We start from the raw sequence: 27,815 nt of genomic DNA, 5'->3' as shown, positions 1-27,815 counted from the left end.
GTAGACTATTATTCTTATTTGAGATGACAGTTTACCACAGTATTTTCACTCCTACTTCTGAGTGTTACATGTTTCCACATGTATGGTTTAATTGTGAACCAGAGGAACTATTATGCTTTGGAATTCTAGGGGCAGTAGTGCATGTTGGGACACCTCATTGCCCTCTATTGGTTGGAATGTGTAAAATCGCATGCAATTTTAGAGCTTTTGTTCTTAATCATCTAAAATAAGAAGGTTTTGAAACTCAGTGGTTGAAGTTCCCCAGAATGAACAGATTGACAAAAAAATAAAGAAAGAAAAGAAAAAGAAAAGAAAAAAGTCTATTGTATATTTTAACTTTATTTTAAGGTCAGTGCATGTTGCAACCACTAGAGGGTACCACCTGCATATTTTGAACAGTCCTACCTTATGTCCAAGAATAGTTATTTTTACGAATCAGTAGCCTCTCAATTCTTTAATCTCATTTACATTCAATTACCATTTTAAGTTAGGAAGTTAATTAGCATCCAACTAATCATATGCATGTAGAGTTGATATGTTTAGATCAAATATGTTGATCAAACAAGTCAGAAAATTCACTTTTTCTTCATTTTAGTCCCTTCCTTATAAGTGTTCTAACTATACATATGATTTCCACCTTTTTACTTTATCTCAAAAAGTCATTTTCCATCGTCATACAGTTATTAGAATCCTGGCTTAGGAAGAACTTTAAAAATCATCTATTCCAGCATGCTGCACAAAACTTGAATTTCCCTCTTTAAATTATCTAATAAAAATCTTCCAACTTCTGCTTGAATGTCTACTAGAACAAGGGAGTCCCTATCTCCTAATTGCAGCCTGCTCTAGGTCGGAGACCCTTAATTGCTTCATTGCTCTTTCATATATTTAATGAATCCATCCTTCCTAAAAATGAGGGCCATTTGGCTCTCATTTTTCAATGTAATGCAACATACGTTATTAGCAAGTCTCGCAACTAGGTGCTAGAAGCACAGTTCTTCTACTCTTTTAATAAATCCCTTGACAAAGTTTATGAAAGGATACGGAACTAAGTATTGCACCGTATTCCAGATGTTCCATAAATGTAATTATTCTTTAATACATGAAATTTACCAATTTATACTATTTTTACTATAAATTGGACTTTCTGCATTCTGGTTTAATTAGTGTAGTCAATTAATACACTACTGAGTCGACCTCCATATGGAAAGATTTAGTCACTTAATATTTCAAAGTCTCCTTTTTGTGTCATGAAAAAACTAGTTTGCATTTAAGGGTAGTTTATTAAATTATATATATAATAATAAGAGTAAATAAAAGAGCAAATAATAATAAATTGTACATTTATTATATATATATGCATATATACGATCCTGCATTTATTTGTTTGTTTTAGTTACTTAAAAACACTTATATGGTCTATGCACAATTCTAAGCACTGTAGAAGTATAAAACTGTTTATTTCTCATAACAACCTAATCAGGCAGGTATTATCATTATGCAATTTTTTTACAGATGGGAAACTGAGGCACAGAGAGTTTATATTACTTGCCCAAGTCCACACAGCTAGTGAGTGGCGGTTTTGAACACTGGCCAACTGGTTCAAAGGCCAAGGTCTTAACCTTTACAATGCTACTTCTTATTAGATATACCTGTCAAATAATATTTCTCACTGGGTGTTGTATGTAAGGGGTAAGTCATGGGAATCTGTCCACAAAACCAAGAGCACACGGTATGTTGGACAACTGGACAATAAATTGTATTAAAAAAAAAAAAAGGAAAAGAGACAGCAAAGTTAAAAAATTAACCTATAAATAAATAAATGTTAATTTAATTTAATTTAAAAAAGATACAGCTCTCAAAATAATATTTCTAATAATATCTTGTATTTGGATCTCCCTTTCTATTTATTTCATTATGAGCTTATGTCATTAAACTATAGGATAATCAATGACACAACAATTTTTCCCTTGTTCTAAATGTTCTAATGTGTGATGGAACACAATGGAGTTAAATGTACTAATTCCTATCACGTATTTCTAGATAAACAGAATTCTTTCAGAACTCTTTGTCAACTCTCAAACCATCTTTCAGGTTTATGTAAAACATTCTTTGGAAAAAGCGCCTATATATCTCCCAGTGCATACTCCTCACTCTTGACCAACGCACCACCCGATCCTACTCTTTATGATGGGATCTATGATGATTAACCTGCTTTCTACACCGTTATTAGTCGTGACACCAGAAAACAGCCTCAGCCCTTCCTCCTTGAGTAATTTTACGTACCTTAACATTAGGGAAAGCATATATTTTATCACTACTTCATGTAAACATTTTGCCTTACCCCTCCTTTTAATATGGTAAAATTGATTTTTTTTTTATGTTTATTTATTATTGAGAGAGCGAGACAGAGCATGAGCATGGGAGGGGCAGAGAGAGGAGGAGACACAGAATTTGAAGCAGGCTCTGAGCTGTCAGCACAGAGCCCAATGAGGCGCTCGAACCCACCAACTGCGAGATCATGACCTGAGCCGAAGTCGGATGCCCAACCGAGTAAGCCACGCAGGCGCCCCTAAAATTATTTTTTAAACGATTAAGATCCATATTTATAAAATTAGCCATGTTCATTTTCTTTCAAATTCATACGTATCCATGAAGGTATATGCTGATGCCAGTACTCTGAAGGTTAGCACACAAATGAACCCTTGACGCATTTTCAGTGTACCTCTCCACCATGACACGTTTGCTCTACAAATATGTGACATGGCGTGATGTTGATTTTGAGTACAGAGGTGTTACCAAAGGTAAAGTTAACATGGTGCCTTATTAAAGTCCCCCCCCCAAAACCCATGATGAAGAATCATATCAATCCAGGGTAATGCCTTCACTGATTACCAGCAAACTTTTTTAAATGTTATGGAAATTTCTATGAATGGTTCTTCTATGTTAACGTTTTCTAGCTTGTGTTTGAAGGAGAAAATTCACAACATTCGTTGTATATGATATCCACTTTTACTTTTAACAACATATACTAATTAAAATACAAAATGAAATGTTTTAAACAATTGATATTTTATATTTTTACTTAGAAAAATATTTTTACTTTGATTAGTGGACTTTTGCAGTATTTGGTAGATAATGAGCAAACAGAAAAAAGTATACTTTCCTTTTCAATGTTGGCTTAAAATAAAACAGCATATGTTTTATTTTTTTTTATTTGTTATTTTTTTTAATTTTTTTTTTCAACGTTTATTTATTTTTGGGACAGAGAGAGACAGAGCATGAACGGGGGAGGGGCAGAGAGAGAGGGAGACACAGAATCGGAAACAGGCTCCAGGCTCTGAGCCATCAGCCCAGAGCCTGACGCGGGGCTCGAACTCACGGACCGCGAGATCGTGACCTGGCTGAAGTCGGACGCTTAACCGACTGCGCCACCCAGGCGCCCCACAGCATATGTTTTAAACTTGATAAACCATGCTTAACTTATCTTGCTAAACTCTCTTCATAAAAAAACAAATATATATATTTTATATACATTACATTATATATATATATACAAATATATATATTTTATATACATTATATATTTTAGCATTACCAGTGCTGAGAACCAAAGTGTTTTGAAATAGAATAAAGATGGTAAATCTGTGAAGCAACTGATCTCCCCAAACTCTAAGGTGCTTAATTTGGAAATTTTTCAAAGTTCGAGGAAAAGAAAAAAATGTAGGACTTTTTTTATTATTTCCAAACCTGATAAGGATCTCAAGCAATATAGTTTTTTGTGTCTTTTCATTTCTAGTCTGAAATATTTAAACAGACACAATCAATTAAAGAGCAATGAGACCATATTTGAAGAGTAATTGGTCAATAACGGACATCTATGGATTACTATGTAGAAGCATTTTTTACATCTATTTCAGAGAAGAGAAATATTAGCATTATCCAATGTTCATTGCTCCCATATATCTAAGAAGTATGGTTGTAGAAAAGAAAGGGCTGTGTGGCAAAATGGCACTTGCAGCAGACCTTTTGTTGAATATAATCATGACCTAACCAGAGAGCAAACATATTGTCATAGACACTGTCTTCCTGTCATTTTGGACAATCTACCTTTGCAAAGCATTAAAAGCACAAATGTGCTCAGACAGTGTTAGACCACATAAAGTGAACTCTGTTTTTGAATGCTAAGGACTTACTCTTTGTTCTCCTTTTTATAGAGCTCTGCAGAGAGAGGTAGCATGAACTGAGATCATATATTTTTTAAAATCTGTGTTCTGCCTGAATATTGATTATGTTCTTTCAGTAGTGTCTATAATCTCATCCTGTATCAAAGTCTGCATGGTAGATGAAGGGCTCCCTGTGGCACTGTCCTAAGGAAACCATCACCACATAATTGGGAAATACAACATAGAGGTCTTGAGACTGGGGTTTTAAGATTTCATTTGTTATCTTTCTTGATGGCTCATATATCCATTTAAAGCTGTCCCACGGATCTGAATCTGAAGTGTTGTATGATCTAGCCTCTATGAACGCCATGGCCTCATGCAACTAAGAAATTAAACACTTACTAAGAAATATAATGTATATCATTTTCTAATACATTATATGTTAACTTATATGACTTTGTTTTTAATCAAATGGCAGACACTATGAGTATAAACATTAGTAAGTTGAAATTTAATGCAAGCCTGGGCTCTTTTTCCTTAAAACAAACAAAACTAGTAATCAGACTATTTGTTGACAATCTAAAAGTTACCTGGCTGCAGAGTTGGCCCAGTGCCACTGTTTAGATGACCACCTAGCAACATTCCAGGTTCATTATTTTGTCAGTCTGTAATAGGCTGTGCAATAATCTAATCAATTCATCGTCATTCAGTTATTGTCATAATTCCCATCCCTCCCTGTGAATGCATCATATTTGGTTTTAGTGCATAGATATTTGCTGAGTTAACAAATACATCTAGTAACCCAAGGCAGATTTAGTCAATCTTGCATTATAGTTAACTTGCATGTGTGTGCAAAATCATGGGTTTCTATAACAATAACTGCTTGTTTTTCCACAGGAGAAACAAATAGAAACAAGTAATGGTTAGCTTTATAATTAAGTTAAAATGTAGATCATTATATTTGTAACTTAATGTTTATTAATTCTTGTATTTCTAATGAGCTGATTTCAAACAGATAACAGTACATTAAAAAAAAAAAATTATACTGCGGCCTAAGCCAATAATAACGGGTAACACTGAACTATGAAGAATGTTTCACATCCACATTCCCAAACTTTAAATATTTGCAGAAGCCAGGCAGAAATACAACCAAGTGAAGCTGATAAAATCTAAAACAAAACAAAACAAAAACATGGACACCGTGGTGAACCTGATAGAACATAAACCATCTAAATAGTGCAGCTGCATCTCAGTTTTAACCAACAAAACCAAGCAAGTAGATCATGGATTTGCATAAAAAGGCAAACATGAAACAAAAACTAATCAGTTATACTCCCCTCCCCCACAAAAGACAGATTGTGCTACTGACACTTAAGTCCTTTCAATATATATCTTATTAGCAACAATACATATCAGAAACCAGTGGAATAATACTTTCCACACTCTGAGTGAAAGAAACCAAAGCGAAAGAAATCTAAAGTTAGAATTTCCTACCTAGGAAAACTTTTGTTCAATAATAAGGGTAAGGAAATATTGTTTTCAGGCAAGACAAATTTACCACTTACTCATTTGCAAAAAGAACTGCAAAAAAAAAAATGTCTTAGGAGAAAATTGAAAGACGAGATTGCAAGGAGAAATTAATTGTAAAAAATTAAGTGGGTAAATATTGGTATATCAAAATAAACATTTCAGATAATAAATAATTACTGGGGGTGGTAAAACCAGAGCAGTGATAACATACTCGATTATAGTAATATGGAAAATGAGTGGTGATCAGAGTTTAAAAGTTTGAAAATATTTTTTCTCTTTTTCAGTAGAAAGTTAGAGACATTGGTTATCTGAGACTTTATTAAATCAGATTTGCATCTTTAAATTGCAGTCAACAAATAAATAGAAATAAGAATAACCGGGGGTGCCTGGGTGGCTCAGTCGGTTAAGTGTCCAACTTCAGCTCAGGTCATGATCTCACAGTTCACGAGTTCTAGCCCTGCGTAGGGCTCTGTGCCAACAGCTCAGAGCCTGGAGCCTGCTTTGGATTCTGTGTCTCCCTCTCTCTATGCCCCTCCCCTGCTTGCTCTCTCTCCCTCTTTCTCTCTCTCTCAAAAATAAACATTAGAAAAATAAGAATAACCAATAAATAAGTAGAAATAGTGTGAGTCACTCCAAAGCCATTTGAGGAAAAAGATTTAGAGAGAGGTTAAAGAAACTTGATGAATTTAGTAAAAACTCAGAAAAGGGAAGGACAGAAAAGAAAGAAAAGTAATAGAAAATAAAACATGAGATCACAGGCCTATGATCAAATAGTAAGAACAGATATTACAGGTATTATTATTTCCTAAGGAACTGTTGGAATTAATTTAGTGAGTAGTTACCATTCAGTAATCTGATGCCGTTGTCATCAGATTGTTTCCCTATTAGGAAACTGAGGCACAGAAAGATTAAGAGACTTGCTCAAAATCACTACTAACTTGTAGAACTGGGTTTGATCCAAGTACAGTCTGGAGTCGGAGACTGTTTTATAATCACACGTTATCTCTCTTAGCAAAGATAAAAGCAAAGAGTAGCCTGAGATGAAATTTTAAGTGGCGGCATGGGCCAGATTTTGAAGGACTTTGTTGATATGTCAAGAATTTTGGTCTTGGGGTACCTAGGTGACCCAGTTAGTTAAGCATCTGACTCTTCACTTCAGCTCAGGTCATGATCTCAGGGTCCATGAATTTGAGCTCTGCCTTGGGCTCCGCATTGACTATGCAGAGCCTGCTTGGGATTCTCTCTGTCCCTCTCTCTCTCTCTCTGTCCTTCCCCTGTTCTCTTGCTCAAAATAAGTAAGTAAACTTTAAAAAAAAATGAATTTTGGTCTTGGGACACCTGAGTGGCTCGGTCGGTTACTCATCAGACTCTGGCCTTCGGCTCAGGTCATGATCTCGCTGTTTGTGAGTTCGAGCCCCACATCAGGCTCTGCACTGACAGTGCGGGACCTGCTTGGATTCTCTCTCCTTCTTTCTCTGCCCCTCCCCCACTTGCTCTCTATCTCTCTCTCAAAATAAATAAAAATAAATTTAAATAAGTAATATGTTTTTAAATGGTCTTAATCTGAGAACAATAGGATGTCATTGAAAGTTTATAAATAACGAAGCACCTGGGTGGCTCAGTTGATTTTGCATCTGACTTCAGCTCATATCAATGATCTCCTGCTTTGTGGGTTCGAACCCTGTGTTGGGCTCTGTGCTGATAGCTCAGAACCTGGAGCCTGCTTTGGATTCTGTATCTATCTTTCTCTCTGCCCCCTCCCCTGCACTCTCTCTCTCTCTCTCTCAAAAATAAATAAACGTTAAAAAATTTAATAAAAATAAAAAAGAAAGATTATAAATAGTAAATACTCTGAGGAAGATGGAGAGAAAGAAGGTGAAGCTACTGAAGGGAAAGTCCCAAGGGAGGAGAGAATCATAGGGCTGAGTCCAAACAAAGAAAGGTAGAGAAAGAATGGGATGAGATTAATTCATGTTTATCAAAACGTTAAATGCTAATCTGAATTGGCAGATCACAGGTGGAAGATGATAGGTAGGTAAGTAGATGGATAGATAGATAGATAGATAGATACTTTAATATCCCAAATTTGTATAATTTAAGGTAGGAAATATTACTAGCAGAAATACAAGACCCTTTTTGCATCTGGTAAATGGAGATATGGGTACATTTTGAATATAAGTCGAATTTGGAACATTAGTTGTAAATTCAGACATCGATAATGTTTAGTAAATTAAATGGAATTTTCATATCTGAAAAAGGTCAAGAATAACCATTGGTTTTAGTTATACTGACATATTTATAAGATGAAAAAAATGAAGAAATACAGGATTCTAAAAGCAAAGAGGCTAAAGGTGTTTAAAAATTAAGGTAGGGGCGCCTGGGTGGCGCAGTCGGTTAAGCGTCCGACTTCAGCCAGGTCACGATCTCGCGGTCCGTGAGTTCGAGCCCCGCGTCGGGCTCTGGGCTGATGGCTCAGAGCCTGGAGCCTGTTTCCGATTCTGTGTCTCCCTCTCTCTCTGCCCCTCCCCCGTTCATGCTCTGTCTCTCTCTGTCCCAAAAATAAATAAACGTTGAAAAAAAAAATTTTTTTTAAAATTAAGGTAAAGGGAAGAGAGAATGTATGGTAACAGCAGGAGAAAGGAAGTTTTAAGAAAAAAAGTGAAGCTAGTGCTGTTAAATATTCTAGAAGTTGAGGAAAATTTGAATACCCATTATTAGGCAAGTAGGGAGATGGGCTCATTTTGGAACAATGATTGGGAAAGTTAAACTGCAGAAGTCAAAAAGCTGTTAAAGCAGTCAGGAGAAAATGTCGACTATTCTTACTGGAAGTTTTGAAGTGAATTAGAGAGATGTAAGGTAAATAGAAAGTCATGAAAATAAACCAAGAGAAGAGAGCAAATGGAGAATGTGAGATAAAGAAAGGTTAATTGGGGTGCCTGGGTGGCTCAGTTGGTTAAGCCTCTGACTTCAACTCAGGTCATGACCTCATGAGTTTGAACCCTGCATTGGGTTCTGTACTGACAGCTCAGAGACTGGAGCCTGCTTCAGATTCTGTCTCTCCCTCTCTCTCTGCCCTCCCCCTGCTCATGCTCTCTCTCAAAAATAAACATCTAAAAAAACTTATAAAAAACAAAGATTGATGAGACATAATCCATAATCATGGAAAAAGGAATAGATTTAAGACCATGAATTAATCGGGGCGCCTGGGTGGCGCAGTCGGTTAAGCGTCCGACTTCAGCCAGGTCACGATCTCGCGGTCCGTGAGTTCGAGCCCCGCGTCGGGCTCTGGGCTGATGTCTCAGAGCCTGGAGCCTGTTTCCGATTCTGTGTCTCCCTCTCTCTCTGCCCCTCCCCCGTTCATGCTCTGTCTCTCTCTGTCCCAAAAATAAAATAAACGTTGAAAAAAAAAATTAAAAAAAAAAAAAGACCATGAATTAATCTATGCAGGAAAACAGACTTTCTGATGATACTTCATGAAGAGAGAATATGATGGTGTCATGAAATAACCAGCTATGTAAGGGACAAATTAAAACTACATTGCACAACTACATTTCATAGATATACAACTGAAGCTGTTTGATTAAAAAGAAGATAAGATACTTCTTGAAAATAAAGAAGCTTTCCTATGTTAATGGCTAGGAATACAGAGAAGAACTCTTTGCTTCAACAATGTCCCCAGCAATGCTCACATCACTCAATGTATGAGATGTTTGTCTCACTGGGCAGAGGGAGGGTTGGGGAAATGGTTTCTGGGCCTTGATTTATATACTTAATGTAGACACTTTGATAGCCAGCCTCCAAGATCATCTCCAATGATCAACACATTGCAATATCCATGGATGGTCCATATGGCCAATAGCATATGACAGAAGTGATGGTATGTCACTTCATATTTTTGCTTATAAAAGACTATGCCTTCGATCTTGGGAAACTTCTAACACAAACATACTCTCTGTCTTTGGATCATTCACTCTGGGGGAAGCTGGCTGCCATGTTGTGATCAACCCTACAGAGAGGCCTATGATATAAAGGACCAGAGTCTTTGGTCAATAGCTAGTGAGGAATTCAGGGCTGTCAACAATGATTTTAAGTAAGTGACCTTAGAAATGGATCCTCCAACACCAGGCAGGCCTTCAGATGACTGCAGTCCCAGCCAAACTCTTGACCACATGTCATGACAGACCATAAGTAGAACAAGTCAGCTGAACCACTTCCAGATTCCTGCCCTCAGAAACTGTGTAAGATAATAAATGTTTGTTTTATTAAGCCACTACATTTTAAGATAATCCATTACATTGCAATAAATAACACAGCCATTATAACTTTTGGTTGTTCAGTCTTTAGAAAATATATTTTGCCCCCAAAACAAATTGAAAATAAATCCGTGTTGATTAACTCGAGAGCACTGATGCTGGAAAGCACTTAGATCTCTATAGTTCAACCCTCTCATTTCACAGAAAGTGATCTGAGATTCAGACAAGTTGAATAAGCTGCCCAAAGTCACACAGTCTGTAGTTGACAGAATCAATCTGTATTTTACCCCATGTCTTTTGTCTTCCAGTTCAGTACAATTCCACTACTGCATGTAATAATGAAACTAATTTCATGACGAATACCTCTTTAAAAGCATCATTAAGTTGTAAGATTTAAAATTTCTCTGTGAAATTTACTGGATAAAAAAAGCAACCTTATGTTACTTCAGTGACTGAGTTTTATTTGTCTTAATACAGTTTATATAAAGAGCTTAACACTCATTAAGGGAACTATTTGCAACAGTATAATCAACATTTTCTTATACGAGTATTATATGCTTTGCTGACTCCTTAAAATCATGAGACATATCTTTGTAATTGGGAAAACTGCATAGTGTCACAGAGCATTTGAAATTAAAATAATTTTACTTTCCTGCCTTGTATGTTCTCTAAATTTTTTCTCCACATATAAAAGACTTGTAATTCACAGCAAGGAGGACACAATTATTTTTCTAATAGTATCTAGTCAGCTCTGGAAACCTTTTATGTTCTTGCTGGCAATATTAAAGAAATCATAAAGGCTTTATAGTTGTTACTGCCCCTCTACCGCTTACGGTTCTTTATCGTGCTTAAATCATACCTTCTCTTATCCAACTTTGGAGCAAAGCTTCTCCTTTAAACGTATTCCAGCCAAATAATCAGTTATCTGCTGAGAATGATTACAGGTTTTCTAGACATGCTAGGGCTTCCTCTAAAATATTGTTTCTGCCTTATATCTTCTTGAATGATATTTCTTCAAATGTGACCTGTGAGCTTCAAGTGTCTTCCAAGAGCTCATTATTATGGTAAAAAGAAGAACAAAGAGAAAAAGGATGGTAAGGAGGAACCTCCTGCTTGCATTTTTCACTGATAAAATCAGGCTTGGTATAAGAGTTTACTCTCAGAAACACTTTTTATCATATGTTGAAAAGAAGTATTTTGGCAATTTTGTTTACAGTCACATTTTTATTTCTCATATCATGGCAATGAGAGTGTTCTCATTAAAACGTGAGTCTCTACTTGATTTTCAGTAATTTGATCAAAAGTACCAGAAAAACATTTTAACCTGTTCTTGTAAAATAAAATGCAAATACAGAAAACCAAACCAAATACATGCATTGCTTAATGAATAAGTGAGTACAAGCAGAACCCCAGGTCAAAAAATAGTCCACTGCCAGCCATCTTAGAAATCCTTTCATATGTACCCCAGCCAAATCACAAATCCCCCATTCCAGCCAAAAATAACCACCGTTTAGGCTTTTATACTAATTATTCTCTGTTTTTCCTTGTGATTTTATAATGCAAGTAAGCATCTTTAGATACTTTAGCTTACTGTTACTTGTTTTTTTTTAACATGTCTTTTAGGGTACATTTAATCTATAGGTTTCCCTTTATTGGTTGGGAGACTCAAAACACTTGACCTGTAGGCTTTCATCATGCTCCTCTGAACTCTGTAATTTCTGTAAATTGACCTCTGGATCTAGTGGATTGATCAAATTCAAGCTATATACATTTGGTAAGACTATAGTCTTGCAAACAGAGGTTATATGGCATCCGCCTTTTACTCTTTATTAAATCTTTGGAGTTGAAAAATGGTAATATTCTAATTCTGTATTTTTTTAACTGGCTGGTGGAATAATTTCAGAAGGAGAGATTTATCACCATCTATCATTCAGTTATCCAGTAGTGGAGTTCATATGGGAAAAGAGGATAAATGTTAGATCCCGTCATTTTGTCTAACTATTTTTTTAAGAAAACAAATTGGTTCACAGTCAACTTCAAAGGGTGACAACTAGACTTTTTTAAATACAAATTCATGAATTTGAGCATATTTTGGGGTGTCAATCCATTGTAAATCCTGTCCTTATCAGGTATTAATTTGTTTCATTTTTCGCCAATAGAGTCTTTCCAAACTGGCTCCCAAATCCTTTCGCTATTACCCCAGTAGTCTTTTATAACTTCCTTGCTATGTGTTATGCTAAGATGTTCCAGATTCATCTTGTACATTCCCTGCCCTACACCTAGAATCAGCCATTTTTCTAAGAAGCCCTAACTTTCTTTTGATGGAAAAGGTATTTCAAGACAACAGCTTGGGTGTAGGGATGCTCACGGATTGGTTACTGTTTCTGGGCCTTTTCAATGGGCAGAGCAGGGATACATTCAGGGTTTTGGCTTAGTCTCTACCAAAGCACAGTTGTATCTACTTTCTTCTTTACTGAGTATCTTGGTTCTTAAGGACATATGGAATGACAAAATTATAATATTTCATAAATACACATTTGCTTTTACATACTAACAACTACCTCTTCTATATTTCTTATGACATTATTTGTTGTGTTTATTCACTTTTGTGTTTCTTCTATTTTTTTATTCATTCAAAAGTAAGGGGTTTGTTTTACTCAATCTTTTAGAAACATGCTACTTCACTAGTTTACCATATAGTGAGTAATTTCCCTGGGACTCAACAAATGTCCCATGGGGAGAAGCAGCTGTTCATTTGGAGGTCCTCAAATCACGCTAGCCCCACATGACCACAGAAAGCTTTGATAGTGTCCCTGTCCTAATACTTCAGACTTGTTTCTGGTCCATCTATCTTTAATATTTTTGACTCCCTCACCATTGAATATCTTGGAAACAAAGTGAAATTATGCTTCAGGGAGGAAGAAGTGATCAACTATGCCAAAAGCCAAGTACAATAAGGATCGAAATTCACAACTGGGTTTAGCAACGTGAAGATCATTGATAAATTTAAGTAGAGCAGTTTGGTGGACAGTGGAAGCTAAAGCTTATTGAAATGAGGTTAAGGACAATAGGGTATTATTATTTTAAGATGGAGGAGTAATAGTATGTTTGTATTCTAGTGAGAATGATGCAGTTTCTTTCGAGAACAATGATGGGGAGAGAGAGAGAAGGACAGAGAAAGAGAGGGAAAAGGATATTAAGAGGGAGAAGCAGATAGGAAGAGAGGGAGAGAGGACAGGAGAGAGAGAGAGAGAGAGAGAGAGAGAGAGAGAGAATTGCTGTTGTTGACCAGACGAGAGGGGAATGGAATTAAGGGTCAGAATAGAGGGTCAGTGAATTACAGCTCCTGGGCCAGATCTAGCTCACTACATGCTTCTGTAAGTAAAATTTTATTGGAACACAAAATCCATCTATTCATGTGTTGATATAACCATCTATTTATGTGTTTTCTATGGCTATTTTTGGGATTCAGTGACCGTTGAGTAGTTGCAACAGAGTCCACATGGCCCACAATGTCTGAAATATTTATTATCTGGTTCTTTTCAGAAAAAGTTTCCTGACCAATTGTCTAGAGGACAAATGGAGGTCCTTTTCTTAGCTAGACTCATGAAGAATTCATCCATGGTCAGGATGGAAATCAGAGTATATGACACAGATGGAATAGGTGTGTGTGTGTGTGTGTGTGTGTGTGTGTGTGTGTGTGTGTGTTGGTAGATATTTGTAAAACTTTCTTCTATTATCTTAGTGAAGTAAAAATTCAGACATCTTCATAGTATGAGAACAAGGGAAGAGACTGTGGAAGTATGAAGAGAGAGGAATGCACAGTTTGGTCATATGGAACTGTGAATAAGCCATTTAAAGTTAGCGGTTCTGAATTTAAAATAAGGGCAGTTGGCATGGTTGTATACACTTCTCCAGCCACACTCAGCTGCATGAATATCCAGTTGTGTTAGTTCAGAGTTCCGTGAGAATCAAATGCCAAGACAGGATTAGATAGGTAGGGGAATAGTTAGGGGAAATACCTGTTGGAGAAAAAGAACCGGTTACCTGAAGATGTGGTGGGATCCACAGACCATGATGCAGGTCTATCCCTGTGAATGAGTGAGTGAAAGAAGGAGAGTGGGATGAGGACATGTTCAGGCCATAGCACAGTTCTAAATGTTTTGGTCTGGATTAAACTCATCCATCAGAGAAAGCTTGAATTACGTTTTACCACTATTTTCAGCAATGGCTAAGAGCAGCTTGTAGAAATCATGTGTCTGTGCAAATTCTGTGATGAATATGTTAATTGCAACAGCCAGGCCATTGGTCAGTTACCTCTCTGCAGCAGGAAATCTGATTGGTGGATAGTGAGAGAAAGTAAGGTTTACCAGAGGTTGATTCTTACTGGAGAAATAAGGTGAAGGAGGAGGAGACAAGTGTTTTGAGACCTTTGCAAGGAAATACGTAGGAAATTATTATAGCGGAGGAGCATGAAATAGAAAAGGGAGGAAGTACATAGGATGAGAGAAGAATAATCAAAATTATTTTGGAGACAGGGGTAATAGGTTGTAATTCAAACTGGAATCAAAGAAATATTGGGGTAATTGTGGAGGGATATTGGAAAGATGGGAAGATGTCAAGAAAAGAAAACACTTGAATTGAGGTTATGGGGTTGTTGAGGTTATTGGGGGTGGCAGGTCTAGTCTTAGAAGTAAATAGTTGAGATAAATGAGATATAAACATTTTCAAGGGTGCCTGGCTGGCTTATTCAGTAGAATGCACAGTTCTTGATCTTGGGGTTGTGAGTTCAAGCCCCACATTGGGCATAGAATTTACTTTTTAAAAAAGGGCATACTTTGGGATGCCTGGCTGGCTTAGTTGGCATCTTAGGATTGTCAGATCAAGCCCCACATTGGGTGTAGAGATCACTTAAAAATAAAATCTCAAAAAAAATTTTTTTTTCAAAGCAGGAGGAGGAATACCAGAGATCAATCAATAGGTAACTGCCACAGGATGGCATGGTAAGCAGTAAAAAGAGCTTATAATGAAAGTGAGGGTTTTAACTGGAAGAACAAAAGGTTTGGAAGCATGAAGATACCCACCTGACACTAAGACCAAACAGTAGCAGGGGTGCAGAAGAGAAAGTAATGTGTCTTGGGAGGGTTACAAGATAACCATATATCTGGGAAAGACACAGATTTCAGGTAGAGCCAGAATTGAAGAGAATCTTTAGAAATAAAGTCGTTTCTCTATATCTAGAGGATCCATCTCAAGACCACATTTTCCTGGCCCCGGATCTGATCTTTACTCAGGAGTCATTTGGTAATGTTAACACCACTTGCCATCTTGACAGGCTGAGAACTTTTTAAAGTCCTGGCACCTTAAAAAACTTTTTTTCCCTTCAACTTACTTCTTTGTATTCACATTTTTACTATAAACAACGAGAAAAACAAATACTTTAAACACTTTTTTAGAAAATCTCCTTACTAAGATCCCCCAGTTCATTAGGCACATTCTGTGGCTACATAGGAAAGATTCTCGCTCCAGTTGCCAATTGCACACTTCATACTTCTTCCTGAGCTCTCATGAACAGCATCCTCAAAAGTTGAGATTTCTAACAGTCTGTTTAAGGCAATTTAGGTGTTCTCTATCGTGCTCCTCAACACCCTTCTGGCCGCCACCCACCGCCTAGTTCCAAAGCCACTCCCATATTTTTAATTACTTGTAAGGGCAGTACTCTGTGTGCAGGTACCAAAATCTATTGCTGCATAGCAAACAGCTTGAAAGCTTATAAGCTTAAACAACAAACATCTATGATCTTTCAGTTTCTCTGAGTCAGAAATCTGGGTACAACTTAGCTGAGTGCCTCTGTCTCAGGATGTCTGTCACATGGTTGCATTCAAGGTGTTGACTGGAGCTTACATCGTCTCATGACCTGACTGAGGGAAGATTCTTTGGCAAGCTCCTTTATGAGGCTATCGGCAAGCCTTAGGTCCTCATTCACTGTTGGCCAGAGAGGTCAGTACCTTGTTAAGAGAGCTTCTCCACAGAGGAGCTGACAACAAGCCAGCTGGCTTCTCTCAGAGTGAGCAGGGAAGAGAGTTAGAGAGGACACTCGAGATGGAAGCCACAGTCCTTTTGAAGCCAGATCTCAAAAGGAACATGCCATCACTTTCACTTTCTCTATCTTCTCTCTGTTAGAAACAACTCACTAGATCCAGCCTCTGCCAAAGGGAAGGGTTTACATAACTGTCAATGCCAGGAGGCAGGAATCCTTGAGAGCTCTCTTAGAGATGGTACACCACAATTATGGATATTCATAATTAAATAAAATGTCTAATTTTTGTTAGCTGTTAGCGAAAATAAAGATTTATCTTTTTCCTCATCAAAATTCAGGAGTCTCTTGTGTTAAGAGTCCCCACATTAGAGAAAGCTTGTGTTCCTATCGTATTGATAAAGAATTATCTGGAGAAATCGGAGAAGTTTGACAAATATTGGCTTTATCACCAAGACTCGCTTATGAGTCTTTATCACAAAGACCCAGTCTTATATAAAACTGCTGTTTTGTTGATGTATTTGTGGAGAACATTCTAGCCCCTGATGAAGCGATTGTTTCTCACAAAATAGCTGAAGGGTTTCAAGTTAGGAAATGAGATTTTCAAAGTATAGGATTTTAAGTAACTTTTAATTCTCTGTATTGAATAGTTACATTGTCCTATTACTTTCACTGCATTGCAATGTATTTTATTGCTTTGAGTTAATGAATTTGATAATTTTGAACTTAATGGCAGCAGATCAACTTCCCTCCACCCCCCCATTTTCACTTTCATCCTTTAGAAAGGATGCAGTTATTGACTTCTACTATTTGTACTAAAAGCTAGTATCTTTCACTTTTTGTCATAATTACAATGATGAGAATTAGGAAAAAATTTTAAAAGACTATTTTCATCTATATCATTTCTGGGTTGCTTTATAGTACTTCTTTTTTTTTTAATTCCTCTTTTTTGTTTGTTTTTTATCCTGGCATCTCTCTGTGTTTCATGGATTCAAACAGGTTTTTTTATTTTTCCATAGCTTCTCTTTTAAAGAACTGTCATTTACTCAGAGCCTAATGCAGCATGTTGAAATAGGCATAGGTAAAAGAAAGTAAAAATTATTTATGTCTCAGAAGGGGTATACAATATACAAATAATTTGTTTTGTTTATTAAGTATTGATCAAATGTTGCTATCCTCAATTTGCATAAAAGGAAACTGAGACTTAATTATTTCCTCAGTCTGACAGCAAGCAACTAACTGTTCCAGGATTAAAAACTGGGTCTCTTTGTCTCCCTTCCTCCAAATTCCATGCCACTTGCCACCGGACTTGTTAGGTACCGGACATCAGAAGGTTATAATATGCAGCTCCTTCATTCAAGTGTCTCACTGCACTTTTGTGAGGCCTATATTTCTTCTTTTCTTTTTTCTTTTCCCATTATTTCTGAAACCAAATTATACATGTCTTGTGTGGAGGAACTAAACGTGTTTGTATCCTTTAGCATATTGGTCGTGTAATATATTCTTTAATAAATGTAATTGGTTTTTCATCGGCTATTAAAGTAAAGGTTAGAAATATAATCCTAATGAACTGGAAGTAAGATAGCTTCGTATATGTCTTTCATTTGAATTAATGTACTTAACCAAAATGCAGGAACAACGATGCAAACCACTTTCTCCACATTAGGCAGTAGAAAGTTAAGCTTTTTTTTTTTTAATCTATACTTTATCCCAAGTATTATTTCTCTAGGGAAATTTCAGTCCAGCCCTGCAAGAATCACATTTGTAGAGCTGTTTTGTAGGTGAATCATTGTGCAGAATCCCAATACAAAATGTATCCTCCTGGTGCAACTGTGAGCTATTTTAAAGAAATCATTCAATTAGAGATGAAAAAGCAAACCTTGCCCTAAAAATACTACCTTGCATTTAGCTTTGGAATTTGTGACCCTCTGACAAGAGTTCTTTGTTTTCCTGATTTGGCAGAATGCTGGTTGCTGTATACATTTCTATACTTAACATTTGTTATCAACTTAGTTTGACAGTTTAAATCTAGCATAATGATGCAGAAATATAAACAAATGTTAAATGCACTTTTGCATTCCAACAGGTTTTTCCTCCCAGATCTTACGCTTAAGACCAATTCTTCACAAGGAAGGCAGAATCTAAGAAGAGCTTGGAAAACATATATATATATATATGATGTCATTTTATATATCTAGTAGTCCAATTTGATACACTATTTAGGTTACCCTAAGCTTAAATCAACTTAGATATGGGTTTTGACCTGAAGTGACCTCCTTGGCTTTGCAAAGGGTTGTTTCTGTAAACAGATGGATCATTTTCCAAAGAGAATTTTCTAAAACTTAAAAATAGTTATGAAGACCCACACATGACTTCTGTGCCTGAGGACAGCAAATGCAAAAAGCATAAAGCTTCAAATCATTGGAAAATGGAATTCCTTGTTAAATCAGCTTATTACTGTCCTTTTATTTTATGCAATTTATTTTTGTAATCCACTAAGATGGATATCCACAAACCTCCAATTATAGGTCTCTCTCGGAAACATTTGTTGTGTTGCATCTAGAGTATCTTACTGACAGTCTTCTTGGGCGTTAGGCAATTTGTTTATTTGTGGAAAGTGTTACATTAGCATCATTTTTTTGCATCTCTTTGTATCATGGTCTGAAGAACAGATAGCTAAAAGATAGAAGGAGTATAAGAATTACATTTAGCAGTTTATATTATGGAGAAAAAATAAAGGTGTGATAAAATACAACTTTATTGTCTGAATTGGCACATTAAGAGAATGGGAAAACCTGGTGGGGAGAAAAATCCAGATTTAGCAATAAAACAGAGCATCAGGAAACCGTTATTGTGAATTCAGATTTCATTATAGAATTTATTATATTAGCACTCTCCTGGTGCATCTAAAATGTGGGTTGACTTGTTCATTTGGGGAAGCATCTATCATTTAAATCATATAATAGAGATAAGTCATTATCGTAATTCTTATTTTCCTAGAGATTCAATGACAAACTTCACACTTTTCACATACAGAAAGTTTTGATCTAATAACTCAACTGGTAAAGGAAAATGTGTGCCTGGAACTCTGCACAATTACTTTTTAGAAGTCTGATGTAATCTGTTGTTAGATTCAAAACATCACTGCCCTTTCCTTACTATTCCATTTGACTCTTCTTTTAGAAATTACAAGTTTAAGTTGTTATTTTCATTTTGTGATCTCAAAAAATATGAAGAGTACTTTTCACAGCACATATGATTTTAAAAGCAGACTCTGCTCTTAATTAGTTGTGTGACCATATTCAAAGTATTGACCTTTCTGCACCTCAGTTTCCTAAGGCTCAATTTTCAACTTTAAAGGATAAAGTTATGCTACATTATTATAAATATCAAATTGATATGTGTGGGAGAGGGTATAGATAGATAGATAGATAGATAGATAGATAGATGTGTGTGTGTGTGTGTGTGTGTGTGTGTGTGTGTAGAATATTATCTGGCATGTTTTAGCTTCTCAAAATATTGCTGAATAAATGGTTGAATGAATGAGTGTGTGTGAGAGAGAGAAAAAGAGTGGGGGAGGGAGAGAATGTGTATTTACATATATAGCTGGGTTCCATGTGTTGTATGTACGTGTCCGGTACCTAGACAATAGAAGTTATAGTAAATGGTAGCTATTTTTTTCTTATGATTCCGGGAATAATATAACAGTGACCTCAAAATGTTTCAAGAGCTCGGTGCTGTGAAAGTTGCCTGCCTAGAGTGTTACAGAACACAGCCAAAGGGAAGGGGAAATGTGTGCACTGGAGTCCCATCCGGTCAGGATTATTTACTCCTTCTGGCACAGATATAAATAAAGAACTGAAGGTAACCCCAGGCCTTTCTTCACTTCCACTAACACGATGACTATGAATATGTGACCAAACCTTGGGTCAAGAAGGGAGCTTCCCTTTTCCAACCCCAGTTGGTGGGCAGGGGTATGTGTAACATTTGTTCAGAGACCACAGGGAGATTGACAGCATTCTACGCTCCTGTTCACAGAAGGTAAAATGTGAAAGGCTGCCTGCGTGGGATGACCATATGAACCCATGCAGAGAGGCTCCTTTTGGAAAAAGTGGATCTGTCCTTGCAGAATTGAGCCAAGCTGTACTTTGACATCGACATCTGGTAGAAGAAGTTCATAAGAACTGGTAGAAAACAAAACCTTCTGATTGGCATTCTCGTGTAAACGGTTGATTCCGTCTGTTATTATTCTAGCCTAATTCTAGTTTTTACTTGTATCTTTCACTCTTTCATTGTCAGGGCATCGGACGTAGGAGGAGACACTCATTTAAAAATATACCCAATAATTTGATATACAGAGACAGACAGATGAAGAACATCCTAAGGGATATGTAAAAACTGAGTGTTCCTCCAACTTAAGACTGATCATTACGTGTAAAGGTTGCCATTTCATCATTAAGCTGTAAGCAATGGCTCACAAATATTTATGTCTTTAAGATTTAGTTAAGGATTGGGGCGCCTGGGTGGCGCAGTCGGTTAAGCGTCCGACTTCAGCCAGGTCACGATCTCGCGGTCCATGAGTTCTAGCCCCGCGTCGGGCTCTGGGCTGATGGCTCAGAGCCTGGAGGCTGTTTCTGATTCTGGGTCTCCCTCTCTCTCTGCCCCTCCCCCGTTCATGCTCTGTCTCTCTCTGTCCCAAAAATAAATAAACGTTGAAAAAAATTAAAAAAAAAAAAAAAAAAAAAGATTTAGTTAAGGAGGTGGAAGAGAAATTCCCCAAGTCTTGGGGACGTACAGGTGAACAAGATATTGTCTAGGTGATTAAAGACTTTATAAATGAAAGAAACAGTCAGAGAAGTAGCAACCAAAAACAGAGACAAAGATACAGGGAAGTAGGACTAAGCGCTAGACAATGAATGTATAAAGAGATATAGGACCATAAAATCCTGATTTCCCCAAGCAGATCTCTTACTCCTAGAGGCGTGGGGACGGTGAGGGAAGAAGGGGCATCTAAGCTGTTGTCCGGTGCTCAAAAGGAAATTGACAGAAAAGCCAGGAGAAAAGACAGGTCTACAGTATGGAGTGTGGGTGGTATCTGAGAAAATTGGAGGCTCTGGTAGTTTTGTCAAGGCGCATGAGAAAGTCAAAAGAGGCAAAGGGTTAAGGAGTGAGCTGGAGCGTGAGGAGCCTTTTGGGCTATTCTAAAGTGTCTGGAATGTTTCTTATAAGCAGTTAGAGAGATATCGAAGTTTAAAGGGAAGTATCACATAATTGAACGCTTTATGTTGAGAGAGAGATGACGCTGACTCATGCGAACCAGAGCTAGGAATTATAGTTAACCACTGAAATGTCAAAGTGAAAATTAAGAGCTAGCATAATTTTAGGGTGCTCTAAGTCCACATCAAAAGGCATAGAGTAACATTCTAATAATAGCAGCCAATAAATATTAAATATGTATTATGTCAAGAGAGAGAAGAGTGGAAGAGCTAGGTGATATGTGTAATTGTCAAAGACCCGGTGTGTTTATATTGGAAAAGCAAATGGAAAATGAGAGTTATGTTTTTGGTTTGGAGATAAAGTAGTAGTTCTCCAAAGCAAAAACATAACGCTTATTTGGGTATTACCTGTTTCAAAGATATGCAATTTCATCCTTTCTAGTAAATAATTCTTTTTTAATTTTAAATCATGGAAAGTTTACTTTTCATCTTTTCTAGTAAATAATTCTTTTCAGTAAATGATTCTTTTTATTAGTTCTTAAAGGTTATATCTTGTATTTACTGAAATGGTATCAATCATAGAGAATTTGGTGATTTAGCAGTTGGGGATGTGAGACTCATAAAATGGCATGAATAACTGAAAATTCAATGCTGCCTTATCATTTTTAAAAAATTTTTTTTTTCGACGTTTATTTATTTTTGGGACAGAGAGAGACAGAGCATGAACGGGGGAGGGGCAGAGAGAGAGGGAGACACAGAATCGGAAACAGGCTCCAGGCTCTGAGCCATCAGCCCAGAGCCCGACGCGGGGCTCGAACTCGCGGACCGCGAGATCGTGACCTGGCTGAAGTCGGACGCCCAACCGACTGCGCCACCCAGGCGCCCTCATTTTTTTTTTTATAATTCAATTTTTTTTTATTATATGAAGTTTATTGTCAAATTGGTTTCCATACAACACCCAGTGCTCATCCCAAAAGGTGCCCTCCTCAATACCCATCCCCCACCCTCTCTTCCCTCCCACCCCCCTATTTTTTTTCAAAATAGTAAAGCTCACAAGGCACATTTTGACCCATTATCTCAACTGGTCTGCACCATTGGTGCGAGGTGCACCCCCCATTAGTGGAAGACACCATGATTTGCTGGAGCTTATGGGAAAGACTGAGGAGAATCCTGAGTTCTGTTCATGTTTTAGTTGGCATCATTTGTCCTCCCTCTATTCAGGGAGTCTATTTCTAAGTGGAAGTCCTTTGGGAGCCTAGATCAGAAAGGAATTTTTATATATTTCTGTGGTCGATTACAACTTGTTATTAATATCAATCTATTCAAATTAAATCAGTCATAAAAACAACCGTGTAATAATGATGATGGTCATTTATTGGGCAGCTACTAAATCTCAGGCATTTTCTATGTGCCTTGTACCTTAGTTCAACTTACAGTATTCCTGAGAAGAAACTCTTGTTATCCTCATTGTACAAATGTGGAACCTGAGAGTGAACTGAAGAAAACTGCCTACAGTCACATCATCCTTAGGAAGATGATCAGAATTTTACACTCATGGCCATCTCAGTCCAATGCCATGGCTATTTCTATGGCCCAGCTTTTCCTCCCTGGGAAGTTGTACAATACTCCCTAATCTCCCGACCTGCAGATGACAGTGGTTTACAATTCAATTCTAAAAAGTACATAACACTTCAGCTCCGAGGCTGACTTTCACAGGATAAATAAAGGGGCATTTTTTTTAGCGGAAGATACATTCCCTGGAAAGCAATAAAGAATTGGATTCCAAAATAAGACATAAAAAGAAAGGAAGAAAGTACTACCACTGTTATTTACTGTAGGTAGAACAATTATTTCTATTTTTTGAAATAGATATCAAAGCTAATGCTCTTTAACCCTGTATAACTAAAATTGCCAAAATATACAGAACATGAGGTCCAGACTCTTTCTGTACATCGGTTCTGAACCATCTAACAGAGTCTTCAATCATCTTTCTTCCCCGCTGTATGACCTTCCCGTGCAGCAAACTTACTACTCTCCTCACTGTTTTTCTACACTTGATATATCTACTAACAGAGGGATGCTTTCCTTCTTCATGGAGGGAAAGGTGCCACCTCTGGCTGTCTGTATTTATTAAGGGCTTAGAAAATACAGCTCGTTCTGTCTTGAACTGGGTATTTGCTTGTGAGTGTCTACTGGGCCACAGAAAGTGCTACCATCTGGACCTGAGAGTAGGATATGTAGGGTTTGACCCCATGATCCCATGTGACATTGGGAAGGTCATTAGAATTTAATATATAATACCAGGTGTGACGATGCTCCTTCGATGTTTGGGTTTTTGTTTGTTTTTGGTTTGGAGCTTTGCTTCTAGTTTTAATATTTTATAGGTAACTTTTTTTTTTCTTACTAAATCTTAAAATCCACCCAGGTGTTCAGTTTACAGTAATAAAATGAGACTGAGGAAATAAGATTACAAGATATGCAAATATATAACTAAAAGATGACCTCACCGTTTGAGTGAGAAATATACTGAAAACTTATCTGAGTTTATTTCTGTAAAGCAAGGTGTGGCTTCTTGATTTCCACAGCTGTGCTTCCTAATTTGTGCCGATTGTGACACAAAGGTAAAGCAGAGCAAGGATGAGAGGGTTAACTCTCTGCAAGATTCAAAATCTAGACCAAATCATTGAAAGAAAAGGCTCACAATTCTGCAATCGCTGTGGGCAAGGGCACCATCACAAGGGTATACTGCATAAGAGACCACCACACAGACAGTTACAGCTGCCCCGAGTAATTCAGTAAGTGTGAGTCTTCCTAAAATACATGGCAAATGTGCTCTTGTTTCAATGCCGTTGCATAAATCACCATAAGATAGAGATGAATCTCCACTAAATTTAGTTTCAGATGCTCTATGCATCTAAAGCTAAGTTTCCAATGCGTGACTTTCCTACCTTCAATTATTTTATTACAAGGTTTAAGTTTAAGAAAACACTACCAGGGGCATCTGTGTGGTTCATTCGGTTAACAGTAGGACTCTTGATTTTGGCTCAGGTCATGATATCACCATTCCTGAGATCGAGCCCCGTGTGGGGCTCCGTGCTGACAGTGCAGAGCCTGCTTGGGACTCTCTCTCTCTTTCTCAAATAAACATTAAAAAAAGAAAAGGAAAAGAGAAGAAAAGAAAAGAAAAGAAAAGAAAAGAAAAGAAAAGAAAAGAAAAGAAAAGAAAAGAAAAAAGAAAAGAAAGGGAAGGGAAGGGAAGGGAAGGGAAGGGAAGGGAAGGAAAAGAAAAGAAAAGGAAAAGAAAAGGAAAGAAAAGAAAAGAAAAGAAAAGAAAAGAAAAGAAAAAAGAAAAGAGAAAAGAAAAGAAAAGAAAAGAAAAAAGAAAAGAAAAGAGGGGTGCCTGGGTGGCTCAGTCAGTTAAGCAACCTACTTAGGCTCAGGTCACGATCTTGTGGCTTGTGAGTTTGAGCCCCTCATTGGACTCTGTGCTGACAGCTCGGAGCCTGGAGGCTGCTTCAGATTCTGTGTCTCCCTCTCTCTGCCCCTCCCCAACTCGTGCTCTGTTTCTCTCTCTCTCTCCCTCTCTCTCTCTCTCTCTCTCAAAAATAAATAAACATTAAAAAACATTTTTTTTAAAAAAGAAGAGAAAGCATTGTCATACAACACTTTCTTGGTTCAGAGGAACTTAAATCTCAGATGATTTAGCTTTTCAATAAATTCTTTCTTGGATCTTAATGAAGGGACAATAGATAGAAAATTGAACTTATAACTACTTTTATTTTTCGAAGAATGGTGTTTAAAATAACTGTCACTTATTCCTCAAAAAATAATAAAGTAAAATAAAATAAAATAAAATAAAATAAAATAAAATAAAATATACAAAAGGGGTGCCTGGGTGGCTCATTCTGTTGAGCGTCCAACTTTCGATTTTGGCTCATGTCATGATCTCAGGGTGCTGGGATCAAGCCCCATGTCGGGCTTTATGCTAAGCATGGAGCTTGCTTGAGATTTTCTCTTCTCTCTCTCTCTCTCCCCCCGCCCCACCCTGCTCCTATCCCTCACTTGTGCTCTCTCTCTCTCTAATATAAAATAAAATACAATAAAGTAAAATAACTACCACTCGTTTCCTAAGAAATAAACATTAAATATCACAAAGATCACATTTGTAAAACTGTTTGGTACTCATTCACAGTCAGCTTCCTCAATTCAAAGCTAAACTCTAACATAAAATGAAATGTTAAAATATATATTTCTAATTTACTTTGAATGACTTCACAAACTTTTATAATATCCTTTACCAAAAAATCAAGGTTTTACTGTGGATATTTATTTTTCTTAAGGTTAAATGCATACATACACACTTCCTCACATATTTGCACACATTAGAAACAGACTCTATCTAGCAGCATAGATTCTAAAGAATTTACTCAGTAAATATAAAACCCCTTTGCAATATATATAAGTTCTGTAACAAATTTTATCAATATTTATCACTCCTGGCATGAAATAAGCATATTTTGTTTGAGTAAACAATGGGATCCTTCCTTAATGCTCATCTTGGGGTTGCATGTTTAAATCGACAGTACCTGCATAGTCTCTGTTATCCACTAACTGATCATGTTTAATTACATGTCAGTTGTATTTATGAGGAAGAATGGTTCAAAGGCAAATAAATATTAAGTGGAAGAGAAATTTTATTAAAATCTAAGTAATAAAAGCTGAAGAAATTATGCAGTGTTCACACAGAGAAACAACCGAAATTCTCACGGTATCCTACAAAATGCCTAGAATATTTAAAAGACACAATAAAGGTTAATTAAAGTGAATCCTGAAAGCATTAACAAATGTTCTTTCAAACGCTTAATATTAAAGGAGAAGATAAGTGAAAGAGCAAACTGTATCCACTCTACTTTCTGGCCTGATTGTAACCTAGATATGGTCAATTTCTTAACTTTGTTACGTATTTGTTTTCACCCATAAGATTTAATTTTCATTCCCATGAGAACTAAAAGAAATTCTATATACTCTATAGAGCCATCTTGATGTTTCCTCAGAAACACTTCATCGATTTACAGACACAATTTGCTGCAATAACTCGAGAATCTGCAACATTCCTCTTGATGTGCTGCTCTGGAATCTAAAAATTCAATCCCACAGGCCTTTTTAATCACTGCAAAGTTTTCACCCCTTTTGTGTGCAACTTTTCATATCCAACATACTGTAATGTGAGCCATACCCGAGATTCTGCCCTGGATAATTCAGTAATTCTTAACAGCTGACTTCAACTTAAAATATCAAATTTGAGGCACACAGGGGCCTTCTTTCCTTTGGGCCATTATAAAACTCCCAGTCAATGTCATTTTTTATTCACAAAGGAAGAATAAAGGAAATCGATAATTTTGTTATACTTGTAGTCTTTAATAACATCATTATCTGGTTAATATTTTAGTCATAAATGCTTTTAAGTTTTGAAGTTTTTTTTTTTCTTTTTAATTTGTACAAGAGCTAATTTGGGACCTGCACATATGTATGTGTGTGTGTGCTGAACTTCATTCACATACGTAAAGATTCCCTCTAAAAGGAAACTATTTCTTTGGTTCTTTGGGCATGAGATTGAAAAGATGTTTATATGTGAAAGGCAGTATAGAGCCAATGCTGTCTGACATGATGTTGGAATTTAAACAAGTTTCTGTTTAGCTTTTTCTGCCACAGAGAACCAGAAGGAGTGGTACACTCCTTTTTTGGTTTACAAGACCGAAGTATTTTATATACTACAAAGACTCTTCATTTTAAAAGGCGATTTGGGATAATGCCGGAAATGGGTATAAAGACTGGGAGGATTGAGAAATACAGGACGGAAGCTAGTTGACCAATGGTAACGAAAGGATATTCTACTGGTTGACCTCCGGTTCATGTTAGGGTTAGTAGGTCTGCTACCAGAAGTCAGAATAAGCATTGGCTGGGTGGTCGGAATATTATGCCTTGTTGCTTTCAAGTGTGGAGTAGGATTAGGTCAGAGAGGCTATGACTCCTCCTAGTTTATTAGGAATAGATTGGAAGATTGCACAGGCGAATAGGAATGTGTTTAATATGTGGTAGCGTGTTTAGGGGATTGCTGAGGGTATAGTTGTCTGGGTCTCCTAAGAGGTCGGGTGAAAATAGGACTCATAGTACTAGTATTAGGATAAGGAATAAGAGGCCTAGGATATCTTTGATTGTGTAGCAAGGGTGGAATGGGATTTTATCGGAGTCAGATATTATTCCTGAGGGATTGTTGGATCCTGTTTCATATAAGAATAAAAGGTGGACTGCTGCTAGGGCTGAGATAATAAATGGGAGAATGAAGTGGAAAGCAAAGAATCCTATTAAGGTGGCTTTGTCTACTGAGAAGCCCCCTCACATTCATTGTACGAAGTTAGTACCAATATAGGGGGTTGCTTGTAGGAGACTGGTGATGACGGTAGCTCCTCAGAAGGATTGGGCCTCATGGTAAAACGTAGCCTATGAAATCTGTAGCCATGACTGTAAATAATAATACAATTCCAATGTTTCATGTCTCTGACAAGGTGTAGGAACCGTCGTGTATGCCTCGACCTACATGTATAAATAAGCAGAT

General features: G+C 36.9%; 1 protein-coding gene and 1 long non-coding RNA gene across 7 annotated transcripts in view; both read left to right on the top strand.

Annotated features, from left to right (window-relative positions):
- ROBO1 (roundabout guidance receptor 1) overlaps positions 1-27,815 on the top strand; it is a 1,138,975-nt gene that overhangs the window by 687,429 nt on the left and 423,731 nt on the right. The gene's annotated exons all lie outside the window — the stretch shown is intronic.
- LOC123610722 lies at positions 59-27,815 on the top strand. Its single transcript, XR_006718265.1, has 4 exons — positions 59-70; positions 8,358-8,365; positions 16,027-16,029; positions 27,396-27,815. It is a non-coding gene; the product is annotated as an uncharacterized LOC123610722 (long non-coding RNA).

Source organism: Leopardus geoffroyi, chromosome C2 (genome assembly GCF_018350155.1).
Source record: "Leopardus geoffroyi isolate Oge1 chromosome C2, O.geoffroyi_Oge1_pat1.0, whole genome shotgun sequence".
In the NCBI taxonomy this organism is placed as follows: Eukaryota; Metazoa; Chordata; class Mammalia; order Carnivora; family Felidae; genus Leopardus; species Leopardus geoffroyi.
Note: the sequence above shows the minus strand (reverse complement) of the source record. Positions and strands in the feature narration are given on the sequence as shown.